This window comes from Dendrobates tinctorius, unplaced genomic scaffold (assembly GCF_039654945.1).
Source record: "Dendrobates tinctorius isolate UK_male_01 unplaced genomic scaffold, ASM3965494v1 ptg000008l, whole genome shotgun sequence".
In the NCBI taxonomy this organism is placed as follows: Eukaryota; Metazoa; Chordata; class Amphibia; order Anura; family Dendrobatidae; genus Dendrobates; species Dendrobates tinctorius.
Genome location: NW_027361676.1, coordinates 13890269 through 13912872, shown reverse-complemented (window position 1 = coordinate 13912872; position 22604 = coordinate 13890269). Strand labels below are relative to the sequence as shown.

The 22604-nt window shown below is 46.8% G+C and overlaps 1 protein-coding gene across 2 annotated transcripts in view; it reads left to right on the top strand.

The window, feature by feature from the left end:
• Positions 1–662: 662 nt before the first annotated feature.
• The window catches only part of TMEM154 (transmembrane protein 154), a 99686-nt gene continuing 77744 nt past the window's right edge, over positions 663–22604 (top strand). For both annotated transcript variants that reach the window (XM_073576371.1, XM_073576364.1), the window contains exon 1: positions 663–816. The gene's annotated coding sequence lies outside the window, so the exon portion shown is untranslated. The remainder of the gene's footprint in view (positions 817–22604) is intronic.

The window sequence follows — 22604 nt, the reverse complement described above, 5'->3', positions numbered from 1 at the left end:
TGAGCAGCATGCTGCCTGTGGATTGAGCAGCATACTGCTTGTGGATTGGGCAGCATACTGCTTGTGGATTGGGCAGCATGCTACCTGTGGATTGGGCAGCATGCTGCCTGTGGATTGAGCAGCATGCTGCCTGTGGATTGAGCAGCATACTGCTTGTGGATTGGGCAGCATGCTGCCTGTGGATTGAGCAGCATGCTGCCTGTGGATTGGGCAGCATGCTGCCTGTGGATTGGGCAGAATGTATCAGCTGTCAGGTTTACTTTAAGGCCGGGGTCTCACTTGCGAGTGCAATGCGAGAAACTCGTGCGAGTCTCTCGCCTCAATACCCGGCACTGCCGCCGACAGTTCGGACCGGAGCGTTCAGCGGTGCCGGGTACTGAGGCGAGAGACTCGGACGAGTTTCTCGCATTGCACTCGCAAGTGTGACACCGGCTTAACAGAAGGGTACCAACAATTTTGTCCATGTCAGTATATATTCCCTCTGTGAAAAGGACTGTAAATCATGAAGGGTGCTGCAAAATGTTAAATCTCCCGGTGTGTCACCAAAACAAAGGAAAACATGCCATAAAAGTCCACAAGTATTCATAACCAGTGGGTGTCATCCAGGTGCTGGTATGAAACTTTTTCTCTAGCAAGTAGCTGTTTCAACAAGCCCAGGCTGAGTTACATCACTTCCTAAGTACACACTTGAATATATCTCCTTAGCTCTGATGAGAAAAAGTTCACAGATAAATGTAAAGGAAACAGGAAATGTTGAAGTTCCTTTGAAAAAAGAGTAAAGAAAAATAGAAAAAAGTCAAGAAGATCAGAGACCAGGTAAGAAAAGTGATATATAAACATTGGCAGATGGTTATTCGCACAGTCCTGTATTACGGTAAGTTTTTGTATATTCTCATGGATTACACTGGTGACTTGTGTACAATGTACGATCCTATATGTACAGTGACTCGACCTTCAGGCGGTGCATTCACATCTAGAATGAATGTTTCTTGTGCACAGCAGCCGCATTGTTACTACAATTCTATCTGTTTGACATTTCACATTTTCAGGATATGTCTCTGATCAGACAGACAGCGGATACTGGGAGGTACTTGAAGAAGGGGAGAGTAAAGCTACCTTACTATGTTACACTTTATAACAAGGAAAGACCTCACTTTATTATAATCTTCTGACATTCTCAATTTTAACTACTAGAACAGAAGAGCAATTTCTGGACCACATTACTAAATGTACATTACGTCCTAAAATGACTTTTCTGATGATATGAGCAGTGCAATCAGCTGCCGCCCATTTATTTCTTGCAAGGAACAAATAGATCATCCAACCGCGGGACACGGTTTGTTGTGAATCCACTCATTCCAGAGTAGGGCAATATTTTGGTTAAAAGGATTTATGGGTAACAAAGAAGAATGTTTCTCAAACTAATGCTGATAATATGAAAACTGTATATGAATTGCTAATATCACAGGTTATGCATAACCCATATATTTCCTCTATTTTTGCTAATTAGTCACAAAATGGTCTCTGACCTTTAAACAAAATGTAATATTGAAGTATTTTTCTTCAACACAAGCAAGTGATGACATATTCCGAGAACAGCTGGGATCCATAATAGGGAAAGATAATTATGCTCACCAGTAATCGGATTTCCTGTAATCACCACCTCCTTAGGACAGTGTGGCCATCTCCATATGCCTTCTTTAGTAATTTTACAGGACTCCAAAACACTCTTAGAAAATAAATGTAAACATGCAAAAATAGAGATGCATGAAACTCTGTGCAGTCATTGGAGTTACAGGAAAATGTAATGTGACTGCTCATATGAGATTTGCACGCTTACAGTCACATGCCATAAAGCTGCTCTTCCGAATTCTCTCAATGTTCAGTGAAAAACTACAACCTCTTCTTCATTGAGGGAAGCAGGAAAGAAGCTAGTAGGCCATTGACTGAACGTATAAAAATCGCATATACCGTATATACTCGAGTATAAGCCGACCCGAGTATAAGCCGACCCCCCTAATTTTGCCACAAAAAAAAAAAAAGGGAAAACTTATTGACTCGAGTATAAGCCTAGGGTGGTAAATGCTCCATAGATTATTCCCCCATATGGTGTCCCCAGAAGAAGCTCCATAGATTGTTCCCCCATATACTGACCCCATAAGAAGCTCCATAGATTGTTCCCCCATATGCTACCCCCATTAGAAGCTCCATATTGTTCCCCCATATACTGCCCCCATAAGCAGCTCCATAGATTATTCCCCCATATACTGCCCCCATAAGAAGCTCCATAGATTGTTCCCCCATATGCTGCCCCCATGCTGCTGCAGCATGTAAAAATAAAAAAAATGACAAACTCACCTCTCCGTCGCTGGGTGTCAGATACTCACCTGTCCTGCGTCCATGGCTGCTCACCACTATCTGCCACGTCATCAGTCAGTGACGTTCAGACTGCAGGGGGCGCGGCGCGCACTAATCACGTCACCACGCCCTCTGCTGTCTGAAGTCACTGACCGATGACAGACAGCAGCAAGCAGCCATGGACGCAGGACAGGTGAGTATCGCTACACTTACCCGTCCTGACGCTGTCGCTTGAGCCCCAAGCTTCTCCGCGCTCTCTCTTCCTGCGTTCAGCGGTCACGTGATACCGCTCATTAAAACTCATGAATATGCGCATATTCATGAGTTTTAATGAGCGGTACCACGTGACCGCTGAAGGCAGGAACAGAGAGCGCGGAGAAGCTGGGGGCTCAAGAGACAGCGTCAGGACGGGTAAGTATGATCTGACACCCCCACCCACTCTCCCCCTCCGACCCCCCGCTGTATATGACTCGAATATAAGCTGAGAGGGGGACTTTCAGCCCAAAAAAAGGGCTGAAAATCTCGGCTTATATTCGAGTATATACGGTATGTGGTCATGTAATGTCCACTGGAAATAGTAAGCAGGGCCGAACACTGACAGTGAGTATACTGTATTACACACAGGATTGGACATGCTACAATCCTGAAGTTTATATTTAAAGGCGTTGCCCAGGTTTGTGACTGCAGACTTCTTAATTCTCACAGTGCACACACTGCATACTCTCTCCTCACACATTTCCACTTTCCAGTACTGTCTCTTCACACTTTTCTCCCTCCTCATACTGTCTCCTCACATATTTCACCACCCCACTTCCCAAACTGTCTCATAACACATTCCTCCACTACTCACACACCTCCTCTTCCCCATACTGCCTTCTTACATATTCCCCAGCTCTGCTACTCATACTGTTTCTTCACACATTGCACCCAGCTCCATCTTCCTCACACATTTCCCTTTCCCATACTGTCTCTACACACATTTCCCCTACCCATACAGTCTCCTTATACTCCCCCCCCCCTCAAAACTGTTCCCTCAAAAGATTCAGCATGACATTAAAACTCCAGTTTCTTCAGCTCCTTTAGAGCGCTTACCATAATGACACTGTTACGCACGTGGTTGTGGAACCACTTTGCCCCGGTTCGGTAAGAGCCTGGAGGGCTCTAAGCAAACACATGGTTTTTCACTAGAGCCCCTGATGGTGTGATTAGACTTGAATCCAGGTGGATGCCAGGTGCTACTGCAGAACAGATCCCAGTGTCATGGCAGCTGACCCCCTAAGGGACAGAAAGCAGGACCAGCCAGGGACTGGAACACAAGAGGATGTGCAGTAGGTAGACAAATGAGGTACAGGAAATGGAACAGACAGGAACACGAGAAGGCCTCTGGTACAGGATCTCAGGTGCAGGTTCAAACTGAACTGGAGAGGGTAGCGGTAAAAGAGCCGACAAAGCAGGTTAGGTTCTGGACTTGGTATATGCAGAATGGACTTGAAAGCAGGAAACAGCAGGCTATGCAGGAACCCTTTCAGACAGGGTAGGCAGGATCAGGTTCAGGCAAGGCCAACTGGATCAGAGTCAGAGAGTGCAGGCAGGATTAGGCTTGGACAGGCTGAAGGTCCAGGTGATCTTCAGCCCGGAGTGGGGAAGTCACCTGGACCTTCTGCAGGTGACTTCCCCACTCCGGGCTGAAGATCACAATGTCGTCCAAATAAGCGGCGGCGTACTTCTTGTGAGGTGATAGGATCCGGTCCATAGTCCTCAGGAGGGTAGCTGGGGCTCCTTTTTGACAGAATGGCATTCTGGTATACTGGAAGCATCCATCAGTTAAAGAGAAGTCAGTTTTCTCCTTGGCACTTGGGACAGGAGAATCTGCCAGTACCCTTTTGTTAGGTCCAGGGTGGTGATGTAACTGGCTGACCTTAGCCTCTCAATGAGCTCATCAACGCGAGGCATTGGATACGCGTCAAACTTGGACACCTCATTTAGCTTTCTGTAATCATTACAGAAGCGCCACTCTCCATCGGGCTTCGGCACAAGGACAATAGGGCTGGATCAACCGCTCTTTGACTCCTTGATGACGCCCAGGCTCAACACTCTCCTCACCTCCTTGAAGATCACCTTGCGACGTGCTTCGGGAACTCGATACGGCCTCTGATTCACCCTCACATGTGGTTCAGTCAGGATCTCATTCTCCACAACCTGCGTACAACCTGGTAGCTCTGTAAACAGGTCCCGATTCCACTTAAGCAACTCACAGCACTATTGTTTCTGGGTCGGTGACAGTGTCTCTCGACCCTGGCTTCAGGACTGGCTCCAAGGCATGCAGCCTCCCCCGGTTCCTGGACTCGCCACGATTTGACCAGGTTGATGTGGTATACTTGGTATGGCTTTCGTCTCGCTGGTTGGTAAACCTTGTAGTTAACGTCACTCAACTTGTCGACCACCTTGTATAGCCCTTGTCACTTGGCCAGGAATTTACTGTTCACGGTGGGAATCAACACCAACACCCGGTCTCCAGGGCTAAACTGTCTCAGCCTTGTGGCTCAGTTATAGACCCTTGCCTGGGCTTCTTGTGCTTGAAGGAGGCTATCCTTCTCCTTCCTTCCTTACGATCCGGTCCTGCATTTATTTCGGCCACCTGTTCAATAATGATCCATTGGGGTGTAACCTCTGCCTCCCAGGTCTCCTTTGCAATATCTAGAAGTCCATGGGGGTGTCGTCCATACAACAGCTCGAACGGTGAGAATCCAGTAGAGGACTGAGGATCTTCCCTGATATAGAACAACAGGCATGGTAGTAGGCAATCCCAGTCTTGGCCTACTCTCTCCAAGACCTTCCTATGCAAGGACTTCAACTTCTTGTTGAATCTCTCCACCAGGCTGTCCGTCTGCGGATGGTACACCAACGTGCAGAGTTGTGTACTTACTGTGTTGCAGAAAATAAAACTCTGGATTTTACATCACTGATGCCATTAGTCTTAGTGAAACATATCTCTGCTCTATTACATTGCCAGTGACTCTGTCACAATACATGTATCTTGATGAATATTTATTTGGAATTTAATTGAGCCCTTTATATTTGTCACTATTTGTTTCATTGCAGCCATTTGGTAAATTCAAAACAGTTCAGTTTTTTCCTCATTAATGTACACTCTGCACCCCATATTGACTGAAAAAAAACAGAAATGTAGACATTTTTGCAAATTTATTAAAAAAGAAAAACTGAAATATAACATGGTCATAAGTATTCAGACCCTTTGTTCAGTATTGAGTAGAAGCACCCTATTGAGCTAGTACAGCCATGAGTCTTCTTGGAAATTATGCAACAAGTTTTTCACACCTGGATTAGGGGATCCTCCTCCATTCTTCCTTACAGATCCTCTCCAGTTCCATCAGGTTGGATGGTGAACATTGGTGGACAGCCATTTTCAGGTCTCTCCAGAGATGCTCAATTGGATTTAGGTCACGGCTCTGGCTGGGCCAGTCAAGAAAGGTCACAGAGTTGTTCTGAAGCCACTCCTTTGTTAGTTTAGCTGTGTGCTTAGGGTCATTGTCTTGTTGGAAGGTGAACCTTCGGCCAAGTCTGAGGTCCAGAACACTCTGGAAGAGGTTTTCAATCAGGATACTGTTTCTCTGTACTTCAACTGCAACCAGTCGTCCTGTCCCTGCAGCTGAAAAACACCCCCATAGCATGTTTCAATGTTGAGATTGTATTGCGCAGGTGGTGAGCAATGCTTAGTTTTCTGTACACATACCGCTTAGAATTATCACCAAAAAGTTCTATCTTCATCTCATCAGACCAGAGAATCTTATTTCTCATAGTCTGGGAGTCCTTCATTGTTTTTTCAGCAAACTCTATGTGGGCTTTCATATATCTGGCACTGAGGAGAGGCTTCCGTCGGGCAACTCTGCCATAAACGCCCGACTGGTGGAGGGCTGCAGTGATAGTTGACTTTGTGTAACTTTCTCCCATCTCCCTACTGCATCTGTGGAGTTCAGCCACAGTGATCTTGGGGTTCTTCTTTACCTCTCTCACAAAGGCTCTTCTCCCACGATTGCTCAATTTGACTGGATGGCCAGGTCTGGGAAGACTTCTGGTGGTCCCAAACTTCTTCCATTTAAGGATTATGGAGGCCACTGTGCTCTTAGGAACCTTGAGTACTGCAGAAATTCTTTTGTAACCTTGGCCAGATCTGTGCCTTGCCACGTTTCTGTCTCTGAGCCTCTTGGCCAGTTCCTTTGACCTCATGATTCTCATTTGGCCTGAAATGCACTGTGAGCTGTGAGGTCTTAAGGTACTGTCACACTTAGCGATGTACCAGCGATCCCGACCAGCGATATGACGCGGTCAGGATCGCTGGTACATCACTAAGTGGTCGCTAGTGAGCTGCCACACAGGCAGATCTCACCAGCGACATCGCAGGGGTCGGGGGTCGCTACTTACCTGTCACACTAGGCGATCCTGCATCCTCCCGCCCGGCTCCACGCTCGTCGCTCGTCTCTCCACAGGAAGCGCCGCAGGAAGCTGACGACGAGAAACAGTCCTGAGCGTTCTCGCGCGATCAGCGATAACCAGCGGGGGAGCCGGTAGTAGGTAAGTATCACACACACAGATATCGCTAGCAATATCGCTATAACGTCACTAGTTATAGCGATATTGCTAGCGATATCTCTTAGTGTGACAGGCCCTTTATATAGACAGGTGTGTGCCTTTACAAATCAAGTCCTATCAGTTTAATTAAACACATCTGGACTCCAATGAAGGAGTAGAACCATCTCAAGGAGAACCACAAGGAAATCAACAACATGTGACTTAAATATGAGTGTCTGAGCAAAGGGTCTGAATACTTATGACCATGTGAGATTTCAGTTTTTCTTTTTTAATAAATTTGCAAAAATTTCTACTTTTCTGTTTTTTTTTCAGTCAAAATGGGGTGCAGAGATTTCATTAATGAGAAAAAAATGAACTTTTTTGAATTTAACAAATGGCTTTGCTTAGGTACAACTTTTAGCAGCAAACATACACTTTTAGGATTTTTTTAAATATGTTATAGCTTGAAAGTTCTAGTATTTGAACAATGTGTCAGTTTTATTTGGTCAATATATGGGTATAGGACTATACTGTTTTTGGGCCATGTTCACACAACAAATTAGCGATAGACATTTTGCCTCAATTTAAAAAAAAATGGTAAATATGCTTCACGTTAAAGGAAAGTTGTGGCAAAAAAGTTTATCATGTAAATGTAGGGGTGCAGCAGGTTCAAGGATGCAGTAACGAGACACGAGACTGAGTGTGGTTTGTAAAATTAACTTTTATAAATTGTAGCCGCTGACTATATTGAGCAAACAAAAGGGGTTAACAACAACCAGTCCACGCAGGGACACAACAATATTAACAACACTTTTCCTATTATAAATGCAACTAACCCGGTTTCCCTGGGTGATATAGGCCACGTATGGCCAAACTATGGTTCCTTATTTCCTATAGAAAAATATTCAGAATTGAGAGTCCTCTGTGGTTGATACCTTTTAATGGCTAACTGAAAAGATGGTAACACATTGCAAGCTTTCGAGACTACTCAGGTCTCTTCTTCAGGCTAGACTAATACAAAATCTAGCCTGGGGAAGAGTCTTGAGGAGATCATTTGCATATTCCCAGTGCCTTCTGGGATAAGTGAAGAGTCTCCGCGAGCTCAACGATCACTGGGTTTTGGCCGTTGCAGCTGAAAAGAGGAAATCGGAAAACCAGGGGAAGAGTCTTGAGGAGATCATTTGCATATTCCCAGTGCCTTCTGGGATAAGTGAAGAGTCTCCGCGAGCTCAACGATCACTGGGTTTTGGCCGTTGCAGCTGAAAAGAGGAAATCGGAAAACCAGGGGAAGAGTCTTGAGGAGATCATTTGCATATTCCCAGTGCCTTCTGGGATAAGTGAAGAGTCTCCGCGAGCTCAACGATCACTGGGTTTTGGCCGTTGCAGCTGAAAAGAGGAAATCGGAAAACCAGGGGAAGAGTCTTGAGGAGATCATTTGCATATTCCCAGTGCCTTCTGGGATAAGTGAAGAGTCTCCGCGAGCTCAACGATCACTGGGTTTTGGCCGTTGCAGCTGAAAAGAGGAAATCGGAAAACCAGGGGAAGAGTCTTGAGGAGATCATTTGCATATTCCCAGTGCCTTCTGGGATAAGTGAAGAGTCTCCGCGAGCTCAACGATCACTGGGTTTTGGCCGTTGCAGCTGAAAAGAGGAAATCGGAAAAACCGAATTTGGCTCATCTTTCATCGTTTTTAAGAAATCTCAAGATGGAAGAGGCCAGGAGCCATTTGGTGAGCTGCATTTCTTGCTACATGTTCACAGATTTACCAGTGGAAAAGCCAAACTTCACATGCCACAAATGCAAGCTTGTGTCCCTGTTGGAGGAAAAGTTGCAAAATCTCGAAGAGAGGTTAGCTACGTTGAAGATCATTAAGGAAGGTGAAGAGTTCTTGGACAGAGCACAATTATCTCTTCATGTTACAGAAAGAGAAGAAATTCGAAGTGCACCTGAAGAAACAGAGGAATGGAGACATGTGACCCAGAGAAGCAGGAGGATCAGGAGGCAGTCAGCACCCATACTGCTCAGGAACCAGTACCAGGCTCTCACGCAGGAAAACGATGAAGAAATACATCAGGATAAGACTTTGCCAACAAACAGCAACCTTGTACGCCCTCAGAGTCCTCCTGGATGGAGAAAGAAAAATGTTGTGAAGAAGAAACGGAGAGTGGTGGTCATGGGGGATTCCCTGCTGAGAGGAACAGAGGCCGCTATCTGCAGACCGGATATAACTACAAGAGAAATGTGCTGTCTTCCAGGTGCAAAAATTAAAGATGTGTCTGACAGGATATCAGGACTCTTCAGACCTACAGATGACTACCCATTCCTGCTACTACATGTGGGGACAAATGACACCGCAAGAAACGACCTGGAAACCATCTGCAGAGACTTTGAAGACTTAGGCAAGAAAGTGAAAGAACTGGGAGCGCAGGTGGTCTTCTCTTCCATCCTCCCAGTGGATGGCCATGGAACAAGGAGGTGGAATAAGATTCTGCAGGTGAACAACTGGCTACGTCGATGGTGCCGTCAGCAACGATTTGGATTTCTGGATCACGGAGTGAACTACTTATACGATGGACTACTTGCTAGAGATGGGGTGCACCTTATGAAGACTGGAAAGCATGTATTTGGAAGTCGCCTTGCTACACTTGTAAGGAGAGCTTTAAACTAGAACAACATGGGAAGGGAAGCAAAAGACCAGAAAAAGCCATACACCTGACAAATGCTATTGAGAACTCTGCTATTAGAAGTGGAAAGGAAGAACAAAGATGAAAGAATCTAATTAATAAAAATATTGGAGAAAGAGAAACCAATCACAAACTAAAATGTTTCTATACTAATGCACAAAGCATGGGCAACAAACAAGGAGAATTGGAACTACTAACACAGGAACAGAAATATGATGTAATTGGAATCACTGAAACTTGGTGGGACAATACACATGATTGGAATACAAGACTAGAAGGATACAACTTATTTGCAAGAAACAGACTTGATAAACGAGGAGGGGGTGTCGCATTGTATTTTCGAAACGCGTATATCTGCACAGAGATTGAAGCTTCAGAGACTGGGAGTTCTGTGGAAACTGTGTGGGTAAGAATACAAGGACAGAACAATGGAAAGGACACCATTGTAGGCATTTACTACAGGCCGCCTGTGCAAGCCGAAGATATAGATGAACTCTTCATGCATCAGATGGCCAAGTTCTCCAAAAAATATGACATAGTTGTCATGGGAGATTTCAACTATCCAGACATTTGTTGGGAATCTCTCTCAGGCAAAACTAACAGGTCAAGGAAATTCTTATCCTCTCTTGCTGACAACTTTATCTTCCAAAAGGTAAGGGAGAAAACAAGGGGAACTGCTACCTTGGATCTAATCCTTATAAACAGGGAGGAAATGGTTGAGGAGGTAAAAGTGGCTGGGACCCTAGGAGGTAGCGACCATGCTATTTTAGAATTTTGGATTACTAGAGGTGGAAGACCTGTGAAGACTCAGACGTCAAGGTTAGATTTCAGAAAGGCAGATTTTAAGGGATTCAGAAAGAGAATTGGAGGGATCCAATGGCTGGATATCCTTAAAGACAAAAATGTCCAGGAAGGATGGGAAATCTTGAAAAATGAAATTCTCAAAGCACAGTTGTTAACAATTCCGAAAAGAGGGAAGAATAGGAAGCATTTAAGGAAACCAGGATGGATGAACACAGAACTTAAGCACATGCTAAAAAGGAAGAAAAAAATGTTTATAAAATGGAAAGAGGGAGGCATATCTAAAGAAGAATATAATGCTGTCTGCAGAACCTGCAGGGCACAAATCAGATTAGCTAAAGCTGAAAATGAACTGAGGCTTGCAAGAGATGTCAAAAGCAATAATAAAGGATTTTGGGGATATGTCAAAAGTAAAAGAAAAGTCAAAGATGCTATAGGATTTTTACAGGATGAAAATGATGAAATGGTAAGACAGGATGTTGAGAAGGCTGAACTTTTAAATTCCTATTTTGCATCTGTTTTCTCTGAGAAAGGAAATGCAACATCAACTGTTATTCACTGTCCTATTAAGGGAATAGAAGAATCCAGGATATCTATAAACAGAAAGATAGTGAGGAAACACTTAGCTAACCTAAATGAATTCAAGTCTCCAGGTCCAGATGAATTACACCCCAGAGTACTGAAGGAGATAGCAGAAGAAATTTTTGAACCCCTCTCCATAATCTTTGAAAATTCTTGGAGAACAGGAGAAGTGCCAGAAGACTGGAGAAGAGCAAATGTTGTTCCTATCTTCAAAAAGGGGAAGAAGGTGGACCCAGGCAACTATAGGCCGGTGAGTCTGACTTCTATACCAGGAAAGATCTTTGAACAAATTATTAAACAACATGTATGTCAATACCTGGATAAGAATGAAGTGATTAAACAGAGTCAGCATGGGTTTGTAACTAATAAGTCATGTCAGACTAACTTAATTTCCTTCTATGACGGTATCACTGATTGGGTGGATCAAGGAAATGCTGTAGATATAGTATATCTTGACTTCAGCAAAGCATTTGACAAAGTCTCTCATACAATCCTTATTGAAAAAATGACTAAGTATGGAATGGACAAGGCAACTGTTAGGTGGATTCATAACTGGCTTAGTGATCGGACCCAAAGAGTGGTCGTAAATGGCTGCACATCCAGTTGGAAGAATGTCTCAAGTGGGGTACCACAGGGCTCTGTCCTGGGCCCTGTATTGTTCAACATCTTTATCAACGATTTAGATGAAGGAATTGAGGGTAAACTGATTAAATTTGCTGATGACACAAAGCTAGGAGGGATAGCTAATACTAGAGAAGAGAGAGAGAGGATTCAAAAAGATTTAAATAAACTGGAGAAGTGGGCAGCAACTAACAGAATGGTTTTTAACAGGGAGAAATGCAAAGTACTACATCTGGGCAATAAAAATGAAAAAAGCATATATAGAATGGGAGGAATAGGGCTAAGTGACAGCACATGTGAAAAAGACTTGGGTATACTAATAGATCACAGACTGAATATGAGTCAACAGTGTGATGCAGCAGCAAAAAAGGCAAATGCAATTCTAGGATGTATTAACAGAAGCATACAGTCTAGATCACGTGAAGTCATTATTTCCCTCTACTCCTCTTTGGTCAGACCTCATCTGGAATATTGTGTCCAGTTTTGGGCACCACATTTTAAAAAAGACATCAACAAACTGGAGCAAGTTCAGAAAAGAGCGACCAGAATGGTGACCGGTCTGCAAACCCTGTCTTTTGAGGAAAGGTTGCAGGATTTGGGAATGTTTAGTTTGCAAAAGAGAAGACTGAGAGGAGACTTAATAGCTGTCTACAAATATCTAAAGGGCTGTCACATTGTAGAAGGATCAACTTTATTCTCATTTGCACAAGGAAAGACTAGAAGCAATGGGATGAAACTGAATGGGAAGAGACACAGATTAGATATTAGAAAAAACTTTTTGACAGTTAGAGCGATCAATGAGTGGAACAGGCTGCCACGAGAAGTGGTGAGTTCTCCTTCAATGGAAGTCTTCAAACAGAGGCTGGACAGACATCTGACTGGGATGATTTAGCGAATCCTGCTTTGAGCAGGGGGTTGGACCAGATGGCCCAGGAGGTCCCTTCCAACTCTACGATTCTATGATTCTATGACTCTCAATTCTGATTATTTTTCTATCTACTGTCTAAAGGTACTGTCACACTTAGCGATGTACCAGCGATCCCAACCAGCGATATGACGCGGTCAGGATCGCTGGTACATCGCTAAGTGGTCGCTAGTGAGCTGCCACACAGGCAGATCTCACTAGCGACATCGCTGGGGACGGGGATCGCTACTTACCTGTCACACCAGGCGATCCTGCGTCCTCCCGCCCGGCTCCACGCGTCGCTCGTCCTCACAGCAGGAAGCGCCACAGGAAGCTGACGACGAGAAACAGTCCTGAACGTTCTCGCGCGATCAGCGATAACCAGCGGGGGAGCTGGTCGCTGGTAAGTATCAGACACAGAGATATCGCTAGCAATATCGCTATAACGTCACTAGTTATAGTGATATTGCTAGCGATATCTCTTAGTGTGACATGCCCTTAACATGGTACAAAGATATACATCTTTCCTATTTCCTATAGTAAACTTTTCCTTCCAGGGGTCCTTCAGGAACACAATCGTGGCCGCGTAGAGGTCGTTGATGCGGCTGCCCTGGCGCCTCGATATCCAGGGATGATTGGGCTCGACAGGCCTTGAAGGATCTTTGCTGTTGGGGCACAACAGGCCCGGAGGGATCTGTGCCGTCGGGGCTCAACAGGCCCTGAAGAATCTGTGCCGTTGGGGCGCAACAGGCCCGGAAGAATCTGTGCTGTTGGGGCACAACAGGCCCTGAAGAATCTGTGCTGTTGGGGCGCAACAGGCCCTGAAGAATCTGTGCTGTTGGGGCGCAACAGGCCCTGAAGAATCTGTGCTGTTTGGGCGCAGCAGGCCCTGGGGGATCTGTGCCGTTGGGGCTCAACAGGCCATGAAGGATCTGTGCTGTTGGGGCTCAACAGGCCATGAAGGATCTGTGCTGTTGGGGCTCAACAGGCCATGAAGGATCTGTGCTGTTGGGGCGCAACAGGCCCTGAAGGAATCTGAGTCGGCTCCAGTCCCCAGTGCGCAGGAATGTCGCAGTCTCTCAGGTGACCGTTGACCAACCTTTGCTCAGGGTCCCTTTGTTGATGGGGCGTGGGCCTCTGCTGTTGCCGACGGTGGAAAGGTGTCCACTGAGGCCGGTGATGAAAGGGCCGCAGCCGTGGACGGAGACAGGGAGGTAGTGTCCAGGCCGCCGATGCCTGTCGGTTTGCAGTTACAGTAGCGGCTGGGGGTCGCGGACCAGCCGCGACGTGACGAGGGAGAGTGGGCCCGGCTGTTTCTGGACGTGAATCGTGGGCGGCTCCCGGTGGGGGTCAGGCACACGTAACTTGACGGTCAGTCAGTCGCCTATCCTTCAAACACCCCTCCTGGTCTCTCGACACCACTACGCCCGTTACGCCGTTTTCCTCTGTCAAGCACGGAGTCTTGTCTCTTGTCAGCCTCTCTGCCAACTGCCTCCTGAGCGCGCCCCCTGCTCCTTTTATCCTTGCCCCACCCTCAGTCGCCCGGCAACCTTCAGTCATCTCTCTCCCTTTGTTGCCCCCCCAATGTCGTTTCTTCAGGAACCCTGATGACGGTCCCCTTAGTTCCGGCCCAGTCACCCAATGGGAGTCCTCCTCACATAAACATGGACTTATGATTCAGTCTTTTTTAGGTTTTTCAATATTGTACAAATTGTCGCAGCAAAAAGTGCCGCACGAGCAGTACAGTATGTGAAGATAAAATCAGAAAATACAATGCTGTTGCCAGGAAATAGATAAAACATAAAATGACACATAGCAAAATGGAGAAGTTTTAACTGTTGAAATAAAAGCATAGTAGCTATAGCTGTGATATTGGCAGTAGCTATACTGTAAATTAAACTCTTAATCTTTTTTGTACCGTTTTCATAAAGGGAAAGTAAGATGTCTGAGATAAATGTACATAGCGGTTTAGAAGTATACTTCTAATCAAAACACAATAGTAGTGGCAGAAGACAGCCAGATGTTGTAATATCGAAAGCCAAGGGTGATGATACTGCAGAATGATTACCAATACATATTATGTAAAAGAAAGTTTGCAGCATAGAAATAAAAGTTCTGCAGTAATTTCACAACATTCACATCAGCACTTCTCCTTGTCAGAGACACCGCACTACACTTGCTCATAGAGCCAGTGCACGTGTCCTGAGTACAGAAGCAGTGCTAAGAGTTACCTGGGGAGCAGGGCAGCAGAGGTGACAAAGCGTGCTTCAACTAATAGTGTCAGAGAAGCCAGAGAACTCAGATTATGGCAAAGCAGAAGTCATGCACAGTAGAGTTGAGCGACTTTTGGTTTTTTAGGGTCGCGTTTCGTTTCGTGAAACCCGACTTTTCCAAAAGTCGGGTCGAGCAAGATCGTCCGATTATAGGGAAAAGTCGGGGTCGTCCCGAAACACGAAACCCAATGTAAGTCAATGGGGAATAAAAGTCGGCAGTGAGAGGAGGACAGGAAACACACCTACAGTGCCCATTTGAATGCCAAAAGCATCAATTCTTCTTACTTAAGCTTGTCAACCTTAATTAACTTCATAATATAAGCTACGCACTGAAAAATGGGGGTTATTTGGCTAAAGTTGTGGGGGGGGGAGGGCTGGCTGCAGGTTTTCATGTGCCCTGGGCGAAAGAGCGCCCCTTTAACACATACCACAACTCATCATGCTCCGATACGGCAGATAAATAGCGGTATAGTACAATGAAAAATACCTCACTTTTTACATCTCATGACGAGGCCCATCTATTTCGCCATACAGAATCATTGGTCCCATATAATGTTTGAAACAGTATATGATGAGCTCCACATAATGCTACAGTATATGTTGGTCCCCATGGATGAAGCTCCACTGTCTTATGGGCCCAAATAATGCTCCAAACATAATGGGCCCCATTTCTAATGCTCTAGTGTATAATGGGCCCTGTAAATGCTGCTCCAGTGTCTGATGTCCACCTTTGGAATGTTCCAGTGTATGGTGGGCCCCATCTATCATTCTCCAGAGTATAGTGCTCCCCAAAAATTGCTGTCCCAACATTGAAAACAATCAAATAAGTCTCCTCGCTAGGGAATCCCTGTACTTGTCTGGACAGGTGCTGTAGCTTGCTTAACAGCTCGCCAGCCGTTCTCACGCCCAGTATGGATTGCACGTGATTGCACAAAGGTTAGAAAGGGTACCGTATCCCTGGATAACATGTATGGATAGCGTACACATTCAAAATATATGTCTCAGGAGGCAGGCTCAGACGGTGTCAGGCCCAGTATGGATTGCACGTGATTGCACAAAGGTTAGAAAGGGTACCGTATCCCTGGATAACATGTATGGATAGCGTACACATTCAAAATATATGTCTCAGGAGGCAGGCTCAGACGGTGTCAGGCACAGTATGGATTGCACGTGATTGCACAAAGGTTAGAAAGGGTACCGTATCCCCGGATAACATGTATGGATAGCGTACACATTCAAAATATATGTCTCAGGAGGCAGGCTCAGACGGTGTTAGGCCCAGTATGGATTGCACGTGATTGCACAAAGGTTAGAAAGGGTACCGTATCCCCGGATAACATGCATGGATAGCGTACACATTCAAAATATATGTCTCAGGAGGCAGGCTCAGACGGTGTTAGGCCCAGTATGGATTGCACGTGATTGCACAAAGGTTAGAAAGGGTACCGTATCCCCGGATAACATGTATGGATTGCGTACACATTCAAAATATATGTCTCAGGAGGCAGGCTCAGACGGTGTTAGGCCCAGTATGGATTGCACGTGATTGCACAAAGGTTAGAAAGGGTACCGTATCCCCGGATAACATGTATGGATAGCGTACACATTCAAAATATATGTCTCAGGAGGCAGGCTCAGACGGTGTTAGGCCCAGTATGGATTGCACGTGATTGCACAAAGGTTAGAAAGGGTACCGTATCCCCGGATAACATGTATGGATAGCGTACACATTCAAAATATATGTCTCAGGAGGCAGGCTCAGACGGTGTTAGGCCCAGTATGGATTGCACGTGATTGCACAAAGGTTAGAAAGGGTACCGTATCCCCGGATAACATGTATGGATAGCGTACACATTCAAAATATGTCTCAGGAGGCAGGCTCAGACGGTGTTAGGCCCAGTATGGATTGCACGTGATTGTACAAAGGTTAGAAAGGGTACCGTATCCCCGGATAACATGTATGGATAGCGTACACATTCAAAATATATGTCTCAGGAGGCAGGCTCAGACGGTGTTAGGCCCAGTATGGATTGCACGTGATTGCACAAAGGTTAGAAAGGGTACCGTATCCCCGGATAACATGTATGGATAGCGTACACATTCAAAATATATGTCTCAGGAGGCAGGCTCAGACGGTGTTAGGCCCAGTATGGATTGCACGTGATTGCACAAAGGTTAGAAAGGGTACCGTATCCCCGGATAACATGTATGGATAGCGTACACTTTCAAAATATATGTCTCAGGAGGCAGGCTCAGACGGTGTTAGGCCCAGTATGGATTGCACGTGATTGCACAAATGTTAGAAAGGGTACCGTATCCCCGGATAACATGTATGGATAGCGTACACATTCAAAATATATGTCTCAGGAGGCAGGCTCAGACGGTGTTAGGCCCAGTATAGATTGCACGTGATTGCACAAAGGTTAGAAAGGGTACCGTATCCCCGGATAACATGTATGGATAGCGTACACATTCAAAATATATGTCTCAGGAGGCAGGCTCAGACGGTGTTAGGCCCAGTATGGATTGCACGTGATTGCACAAAGGTTAGAAAGGGTACCGTATCCCCGGATAACATGTATGGATAGCGTACACATTCAAAATATATGTCTCAGGAGGCAGGCTCAGACGGTGTCAGGCACAGTATGGATTTGACGGCCCAGATTACACAGCGGAGGAGCAGGGAGAGGTAAAGATTGCAAATGCTGGGGCCCTGCCCAAGCAAGGGGGGCCCACTCGTGGGCGTCGGTACTGGCACTGGGCCCCTCATAGTACAGCGGTGTGTCTGACGGCGGGTGTGCACCACCACCGTCAGAGACACTTGATTGCACTATGAGGGACCCTGTGCCAGTGCCCGCGCCCAAGAGTCGGCCTACCCACCTGTCCAGGGCAACGGCACTCGCACGGTGTCGTGCGCTAGGTGGTGACCCCGGCCATGGGGGGGGAGGCAGCACAGTTAAGGAGTTTTAGAAAGTGGCATATGTTGATGTTGGACATTCAGCTGATGCAAAAGGCGAAATAGGTGAAGTACCAGGAAGAGGTGGACCAAAGCAAGCCATTTTTCTGTCACCCTATGTGTCATCAGGGGAAGGTGGGACAAAATCCTTGGAAACCCATGCGTGGTTCATTTTAATGAAGGTTAGATCATCCACATTTTGGGTTGACAGACGGGTCCTTTTTTCTGTCAGGATTGATCCAGCTGCACTGAAGACTCTTTCCGATAGCACACTTGCAGCTGGGCAAGCGAGCTCCTGTAAGGCATATTGGGCCAATTCAGGCCAGGTGTCCAGTTTAGCGGCCCAATAGTCAAAGGGGAATGACCTGTGTGGGAGAACATCGATATGGGAGGAAAAGTAGTTTGTAACCATAGTTGACAACTGCTGTCTCCTGTCACTTTCCATCGATGCAGTATTACCAGTTGTGTGAGCGGTATTTGAAAAATCAGTCCACAACATTGTCATGAAACCCCTGTCTCCAACGCCACATCTGCTGTGTGCACCACGAACACCTCTGCCAAGCTGCCCCCGGCCCGTACGGCTCGTGTGAGAACCATCACCGCTGCTGTGTGCTGGGAATGCCTCAAGCAACCGATTTACCAGAGTTGCTTGTTTATTAGCCAATATTAGGTCAAGGTTCTCCTGTGGCATGATGTTTTGTAATTTGCCTTTATAGCATGGATCCAGGATACTGGCCAACCAGTAGTCGTCATCGTTCATCATTTTGGCAATGCGGGGGTCCCTTTTTAGGATCCGCAAGGCATAATCTGACATGTGGGCCAATGTTCCCGGTGTCAATGATGCACTGCGAGTGCTGGGTGGAGGAGCACTTTCTGGCAAATCCACATCCCTCCAGTCACGCACAAACCCTGTACCAGACCTTGCCACGCCAACATTTTCACTTGCCCCACGAGATGCATCCTCCTCCCCTAAGTAATCATCCCCATCATCCTCCTCCTCCTCCTCTTCTTCCTCCACCTCGTCCAGGAGAGGTCCCTGAGCAGACAATGGCTGAATGTCATCAAGGATTCCCTCCTCCTCTTCCTCCTCATCAACATTGGCTGCAGACGCCTGCTCCTTAAGGTGCGTCAAAGTTTGCATGAGCAGACGCATAAGTGGGATGCTCATGCTTAGGATGGCGTTGTCTGCGCTTACCAGCCGTGTGCATTCCTCAAAACACTGAAGGACTTTACAAAGGTCTTTCAGCTTCGACCACTGCACGCCTGTCAACTCCATGTCTGCTCTCAAAGTGCCTGGCCGTGTATCCTCCCACAAATGCATTATGGCCCGCCTCTGCTCGCACAGCCGCTCCACCATGTGCAGGGTGGAGTTCCACCTTGTTGCAATGTCGATAATGAGGCGGTGGTTGGGAAGGTGGAGCAATCGCTGCAGCTTCTGCATACGAACGGAGTGTACAGGCGACCGGCGGATGTGAGCGCACAGTCTTCGCACCTTCTGGAGCAGGGCTGTTAACTCCGGATAATTTTTGAGGAAGCACTGCACCACCAGGTTCAAGGTGTGAGCCAAGCAAGGTATGTGGCTGAGATTTGAAAGGGCTATGGCTGCCACAAAATTACGCCCGTTATCACTAACTACCTTGCCTGCCTCAAGATGTACACTGCCCAGCCATGACTCAGTTTGTCGCTTCAAGTACTCGGCCAGCACCTCGGCGGTGTGTCTGTCGCCCAAACACATCATTTGCAACACAGCCTGCTGACGCTTTCCACTAGCTGCTCGATAGGGGGACACATCGTGTGCAACAGTGGCAGCTGCAGATGGAGTGCTCGTACGACTGCGCTCTGTGGACGAGCTTTCGCTTCTGGAGGAGGAGGAGGAGGGTCGAACGCCTACAGCCAACTGTTTCCTATACCGTGGGCTAGGCAGCACTGTCCCACCACCGCTGTCCCCTGTGGACCCTGCATCCACCACATTAACCCAGTGCGCAGTGATGGACACGTAACGGCCCTGGCCATGCCGACTGGACCATGCATCAGTTGTGAGGTGCACCTTTCCGCGCACTGACTGCTTGAGTGCATGGACAATGCGGTCTTTCACATGATGGTGGAGGGCTGGGATGGCTTTGCGAGAGAAGAAGTGGCGACTGGGTAGGTCATAGCGTGGTACTGCATAGGCCATGAGTTCGCGGAAAGCTGTGCTTTCCACCAACAGAAAGGGCATCATCTCAAACGAGATTAGTTTGGCAATGTGGGCGTTCAAACCCAGTGTACGCGGATGAGAGACTGAGTACTTTCTTGACCTACTCATAGTGTCTGGGAGGGTGAGCTGAACTTGAGAGCTGCATATGGTGGAAGTAGCGGTGGACAGGGCGGACTGAGAGAGGGTTGATGATGGTGATGGAGTTGGTGTTCTTTCTGATGGCCTAGAATCAGTCTTTCGTTGATATAACAGTGGGATTCCCTGACTGCTGTGGCCTTGCAACGACACCTCAACATTTGCTGCTGTGCTAACCAGTGGGCTTACAGTGGGGGAAACAATGTAGCGTTGCTGACTACCTTCGTTGTGATCAGTTGCACATGTGGCACTTGAGGTTTGGTGTTGTGTCCACGCTTGCAAGTGCATGCTGGTTAAATGTCTAAGCATGCAACTGGTATTCAAATTTTTCAGATTTTTCCCTCGGCTAAAGGTCTTTGCGCACTTCTTACAGATAACCTTGGCCTGATCATGAGGATTTTGTTCAAAAAAGTGCCACACTGCACTCTTCCTACTTTGGCAGACATTTTGCGGCATAGCACGCTGTGATCTTTTGACCCTCTGGACAAGCTGTCCAGCAACTCTTTTGATGTTTGGAACCTGTCTTTGGAGTGCTCCGGGCCTGCCAGATAACAGCTGTTGCGATGTCGATGTCTGCTGTGGATGCTCCTCATCTGAGCTATTGGAAGCAGCACCCTCTTCCCCCAATGGATGCCAATCTGGGTCAACAACTGGGTCATCCATCACCTCCTCTTCTATGTCATGTGCACCTTTCTATGTGTCACCGTGTATGGTGGTATAGTGTGCGGGAAGGGGCACCTAAGTCTAATCAGGGTCAAAATCTGGCTCTGTACACTACGAGGACAATGTAGTGCTCTGAGTGAATGTACCAGCAGAATCATCCATCAGCGGCTGTGCATCAGTGCACTCCATGTCAGATTCATCTTGGCCTGGGTAATTCACCATTTGACTTGATAATCCAGGCATGGTATGTGAAAACAGCTCCATGGAGTAATCAGTAGTATGGCCTGCGTCATCCTTCAATCTTGGTTGGGGTGAAGGACACAAGGAAAGGTGTGGTTCATGAACATGAGCCTCCAATGACGACTCAGTGCTTTTACTTTTTACAACTGAAGAAGAGGAGGCGATAGAGCTGGAGGCTGAGTCAGCAATGTAAGACAAAACTTTTTCCTGATGCTCTGCCTTTAAAAGCGGTTTGCCAACTCCTAGAAAACTAAGCGTTCGAGGCCTTATGTAGACAGACGATGACGCAGGGTCAGCACCTCCTGCATTCGGTCCTATTTTGCTCTTGCCACTACCATCAGATCCACCACCAACACCATCATTACCAGCTGCCAACCCCCGCCCAATTCCACGGCCTCTTCCACCAGCCTTCCTCATTTTTGGTAGAAATGTAGACAAAATCCAACAAACTATATAGTAATGTAAAACAAGGTACAAGGTGTCTATAGGACAGGGGAGATTTAGAATTTCTGCACACACTTGTGGACAGTGGACACTTTTGGATTGTGTGAGGCCCACTGATATCTGAGCGCTATGTGACACGCTCGATGGCACAGCTGCCTGTGACCAAAGTGACGAGAGGATAATAGAGATTTTGAATCTCTGCGCACACTTTTGGACACTGGACACTTGTGGATTGTGTGAGGCCCACTGATATCTGAGCGCTATGTGACACGCTCGATGGCACAGCTGCCTGTGACCAAAGTGACGAGAGGATAATGGAGATTTTGAATCTCTGCGCACACTTTTGGACACTGGACACTTGTGGATTGTGTGAGGCCCACTGATATCTGAGCGCTATGTGACACGCTCGATGGCACAGCTGCCTGTGACCAAAGTGACGAGAGGATAATGGAGATTTTGAATCTCTGCGCACACTTTTGGACACTGGACACTTGTGGATTGTGTGAGGCCCACTGATATCTGAGCGCTATGTGACACGCTCGATGGCACAGCTGCCTGTGACCAAAGTGACGAGAGGATAATGGAGATTTTGAATCTCTGCGCACACTTTTGGACACTGGACACTTGTGGATTGTGTGAGGCCCACTGATATCTGAGCGCTATGTGACACGCTCGATGGCACAGCTGCCTGTGACCAAAGTGACGAGAGGATAATGGAGATTTTGAATCTCTGCGCACACTTTTGGACACTGGACACTTGTGGATTGTGTGAGGCCCACTGATATCTGAGCGCTATGTGACACGCTCGATGGCACAGCTGCCTGTGACCAAAGTGACGAGAGGATAATGGAGATTTTGAATCTCTGCGCACACTTTTGGACACTGGACACTTGTGGATTGTGTGAGGCCCACTGATATCTGAGCGCTATGTGACATGCTCGATGGCACAGCTGTAACAAAAGTGACTAGAGGATAAGGGAGATTGGATTGCTTTTAAAAAAGCAGTTTGTGGAGCAGTGGGTAAACAGCAATGCCAGCGTGTCAGGAAGCCTCAGAAGGCAGCCCAACAACCAACACCACTGATACACCACTATATAGCCTCCCCTTGCACTGCACACACAGTGACTTGTGTGTTGTGCAGGCCAAATCGCTAGCA